Genomic DNA, 5,389 nt, shown 5'->3' on the forward strand with positions numbered 1-5,389 from the left:
CAGGGGATTAATTTGTGGTGCTTTTGCAGGAACCTGATTGCAGTTCCCAGGGAGAGAGGTGGGAGATGGAAAAGAAAGGCAGATGAAGAAGAATATGTCACTTCCACCAAGTTCTTGAGTCTTAATTTCAGATTCCACTGAGGAGTGAAAACTGACAGTGCATCTCTGAGTAGGATTATGAAGAGATGCTAGAGCATTCTCCCCAGAGACCACAGTCAAAGGGCTATCAGGATGACTAAGAACATGCTGATATGTGAGATCATGTGATCTTTATTTCTATAGTTTCACAGGCAAAACTGAGAAAGACTTGAAGATGCCACCAGAAGAATTGGTAAATATCATGCTGTAAACTATACTCTCTTTTTCTACCATCTTATTTTTCACCTACTTTCTCTTTGGCTGCATTTTGTTGGATTAATAAATGTTTGGATACTTCCTTTTTTCCCCCTCTTCTGGAGAAAAATAGAGGTTACTCTTAAATTGTTTAACATACTTATTTGGGTCTTCATTTTCCTAAATTTGAAGCTATTCAAGATTTCTTTCTTCCTCCTGAAAATGACATTGACCTTAACACCCTTTAACTTTCCACAGAACAATGTGCCCACATTGTCATTGCTACCTAGAATATAACTCTTTTCCTTTTTATTCACACACAATATTTGTTCTGCATTATTTTTACATCCAATAGTTAATGAAAACTATAAAAAATTCACACTAAATTTCTGTGTACAAATATTTAATATCTTGTATCTCATTCCCCTCAGGGTTTAATTTTCAACTTCCTGGAGAAAACTAATATTTTTACAGTAAAAGGCTACGGCTGGAAAACACTCATAGTCACTGTATGTCTGAAATGTTTTTTTTACCCTCTTCTCCCTCTTTCATGATAATCTAGCTAGACATAAAAATATGTCATCAGTTATTTTCCCTCACTACTTTGAAGATATTCCATTCTTGTTTTTGGCATCTCCCGTTAATGATATGAAGTTGGCTGTGTCATTATTTGATATTCTAAATAGTCTTTTCTCTATGGTACTTTTAAGAATGTATTTTTTATTCTTGATATTCTGCCATTTCACTACCAAGTATCAGGTGTGAGGTTTTAATTTTAGTCAGTATTGAGCATGCCCTTCCATTCTCAATACTCATATCTGGGGCTTCCCTGGTGGCGCAGTGGTTAAGAATCTGCCTGCCAATGCAGGGGACACGGGTTCGAGCCCTGGTCCAGGAAGATCCCACATGCTGCAGAGCAACTAGGCCCGTGCAGCACAACTACTGAGCCTGCGTTCTAGAGCCCACAAGCCACGATTATGGAGCCCACATGCCACAACTACTGAAGCCCGTGTGCCTACAGCCTGTGCTCTGCAACAAGAGAAGCCACCACAATGAGAAGCCCAGGCACCACAATGAAGAGTAGCCTCCGCTCACCACAACTAGAGAAAGCCTGCGCACAGCAACGAAGACCCAATGCAGCCAAAAATAAATTAATTAAATAAATTAATTTTTTTAAAAACCTCCTATCTGTCTTTCATTCTGCCATTAGTGTTTCAAATCTTATTTCCTCACCTCAACCTTCTCTTCATTTTCCTCCTCCAGAAATATTAGTAGGCATATATTGAAAGTTCTCAATTTATTCTCCATAGCTCTCAAGGTGTAAGATTCAGAGCTCTGGGAATTCCCTGGCGGTCCAGTGGTTCGGCATGGCACGACCAAAAGAAAAAAAGATTCAGGGCTCTCAGGGAGATCAGAATGAGGCTCGCCTCATCCTCACGTCAGGTGGGTCATCACCTGAAACTACACGCTTGTTCAGCTTCCCCTCTGCCCTGCCCTGTTCCCCCCACTCTCTTTCTCCTGGGAACACTTTCTAATAAAATCACCTGCACACAGTCCTCACCCCAGTGTCTGCTTCTGGGGACTTAACCTAAGACATACTATGTGTAACACTTGGGGCTGGATGCTAAGAATATTTGTAGCAGTGAGCAAATGAGACACAGACACTGCCACTTGGAGCTCATGGTCTAATGAAGAAGATGGGACATTGAACTGAGTTAATGTAGAAGCACAAACAGTGCCTTGGGAAAAAGGAGAACTTAATCTTTTAGGGTGGCAGTTGTCAGAGGTGGCTTACCAAATGAAATGGCATTGAAACAGAGACCAAAAGCTAAACAGGAGTTATGCATGCAAAGGGCAATGTGGAATATGGGACGGGAACATCACGGGCAAAGGCCAGAGGGGAGACAGTGAACAGCTGGATCATTTAGTGAAGAAGTCTATACGGAGCCTGTGTGTTGCCATATTGTCCTATAAATCCCAGAAAGATCTATAGGCAGGACTTAATTTAATGAGACTTTCTGGGATGGTCATTCTTGCATTCAACAAACACATTTGTGCACTTCCGTTTCAGTGCTTCGTGTAGTTTACAATAGGACAAGGGAGCCCTGGCAAGAACTACCTTATCAAGTACCTATGGGGAGCAACAAATCAAGACTGTTAAAAGTTCAAAATCACAAAGGATGTCTTTGAGCTACAGTGGTCTAGCTAGGGCTCAGTTATTCAGCTCAAGACAGGAAGGGTGTTGGCTGGTAGAGAGGTGAAGACTAACATTCCAGTTGGTAAGAGGCAGAAGAGGGAACTACACATCCTCAAAGGTATGGAAGAACAGATCCCAATAATACTTCATCACCTCCCTACAGGCATGGTCCCTGGCTCATCTAGGCAGCTGATCACGCTTTCCTCTATACAAACACTAACGTACACACTTTTCTGCAATCCCTTTCCTTAACTCTTTGACTTCTTCAATAGATTATGAGCTCTTCACAAAGGAAGTGGTACTTACATTTAATATGCCCAATGATTAGCATATAGCACAAGTTCAAAAATGTCTATTGGATGGAGGAATTAAAGAATAAGTGAAAAATTATTTCTTTTAGCTTCTGTTCTTTTCAATATGAGCAGGATAGCTTATATCCAAAATCTCTAATGTGTGTTTTACACATGCACACCTCAATTCAGACTAGTCATATCTCAAGTGCTCAATAGCTATATGTAGATAATCAATACTCCCCTGAACTATGCAGTTCTACACACTACCTCAAAATATGAAGCTAACATTTTTCCAATACAAGATATTTTCCAATACAAGACTCCTGAGAAACAAGAGATTCTCAGACACATTATTTAGAACAGGATTTCTCAACAGTGACGCATTGACATTTTGGCTAGATACTTCTTTGTTTTGGTCGGGGGTGGGGGGGCTTTCCTGTGCCTTGTGGGATGTTTGGCAGTATCTTTGGCCTCTACTCACTAACAACCCTCTCCTCAAGTGTGACATCAAAAACATCTCTTGGCATTGTCAAATGTCACCTAGGGGGTAAAAATGCCCCATGTGAAAACCACTGAATTAGATTATCCTTTTCACCTCTGGGAACCAGAAGTCTGGGGGCTCCGGCAATCTAGCAGAAAGGTAGGTCTCAAGAAGACGCACATCCGTGAGAACTATCATCCCACAGAGGAAACCCTGCACCACAAAGGGCTCGTTCTGGAATCTCTGGTTGCTGAGGCTTTGTTGATCTGCCAAGAGCACCCACACCTTCCCACCTCTGGCCATGGCAGGACATGGCATTTGGTTTGACTGGTGTTTGTTCAGAAGGTACACCAGAGAGAGACTTTTCCTGGCATTTTCTGTCACATTTCATATGGCAGTCCAACATTTCCTGCTTGTAAGCAATAGGGATTGATTCTGGGTAAACAGAAAAATAATTTACTGGGAGGTTAACAGGAAGGTTACGTAATAACCTTCTAAAATGCTTTGAGAAATGATCTGCATCCATACTATAAGTTCATTAAGAAGCTGAGTATTATTAACCTTTTAAGTTAAAGACTGGGAGTTAAAAACTCCCCTTAATAACATGCCACAACTAGATACATCAACATGATTTATCACTATTATATCAATAATTCTAGTTCTATTTATTGTATCTCAACTGAAAAATTTCAAAATATACTTATCCTTCAGTTCTAAAACTAAAATCAACTAAAACACCAAAACACTCTGCCCCTTGAGAAACAAAATGGATAAAAATTTATTTGCCTCTTTCATCACCCCAACTATAATAAGATTACCTATTGCCATTTTAGTCATTATACTTCCAAGCTTTCTATTGCCCACACACAACCAAATGTTTTATAACTGCACAATCTCTATTCAACAGTGACGAGTTCAACTCACATCAAAACAGATAATGGCTAGCCACAACTATAAAGGACAAACTTGAACACTAAATCTCATGTCAGTAATCTTATTTATTGGCTCAACAAACTTGCTAGGTCTCTTACCACTCATTTATGCCCACGAAACAACTTTCAAGAAATTTAGTTATAGCAATTCCTTTATGAGCAGGAGTTGTAATCACCGGCTTCCACCATAAAACAAAAGCATCTCTGGCCCACTTTACCACAAGGAACACCAATTCCCCTTATCCCCATGCCAGTAATTATTGAAACTATTAGCTTACTTATTCAATCAATAGTCCTGGCCATATGGCTAACAGCTAAGATTACAGATGGTCACCTATTAATCCATCTAATCAGAGGAGCAACCCTGGCCCTAATAAGCATTAGTATTACCACAGCCCTCATTGCATTTATTATTCTTATTCTACTCAGCGTTCTTAAAGTTGCAGTAGTCCTTATTCAAGCTTTCATGTTCACCTTATTAATAAGTCACTTCTCACATAACGCACAATGACCCAAAAACCCATGCGTATCATGTAATAGTAAATCCCAGCCCCAGCAGGAAGACTGAAAAAGCAGACTCGGAAAACAGTTAAGAACCAAGGGCCTCTCCTCTCAGTCCAATACTTTATTACACGAAGACTCTGATTAGGATGCTGTTATTGTGGCCACAACCACGGGACACTCTTGCTGCCCCCGGATACTTGACCCCAATGCTGTCACTATGAATATTTTCCAATTTCACTGTGATTTTGCATCAGTCTCCCACTGCAATCTCTAATAGGTTTTATCCACACTTGGTAGCCCTTGCATACAGAATGCAGGAAATGTCGAGTGTGGTCAGATAGCCCTGATCCATCCTCACACCACACTTGATCCATTTTCACTGCCTCTGTGAGCCTCTTTCTTGGAGGTTTGCTCTCTTCCTTCTCAAAATCCATATCAGATATGCAGTGATTCTTGGTGCTTAGAAGCTCTCAACCAGTGGCAGCTAACTATAACTAATCCTATCAGTGGGGAGGAATTCAATTGGTTTCACCAGAACCACTGCACTTTCTTCCTTTGACCCTCTCCCTTTTCCTTATCCTCTCAGGGTTGCTTCTTATGGCCTTTGGGAGTATCCCTACCCCACCAGAAAGATTTCTCTCTCTCTGGG

General features: G+C 40.8%; 1 pseudogene; it reads left to right on the forward strand.

Annotated features, from left to right (window-relative positions):
- Positions 1-4,070: 4,070 nt before the first annotated feature.
- On the forward strand, positions 4,071-4,747 carry LOC115863509 (ATP synthase subunit a-like; annotated as a pseudogene).
- Positions 4,748-5,389: the final 642 nt, after the last annotated feature.

This window comes from Globicephala melas, chromosome 4 (assembly GCF_963455315.2).
Source record: "Globicephala melas chromosome 4, mGloMel1.2, whole genome shotgun sequence".
Classification (NCBI taxonomy): Eukaryota; Metazoa; Chordata; class Mammalia; order Artiodactyla; family Delphinidae; genus Globicephala; species Globicephala melas.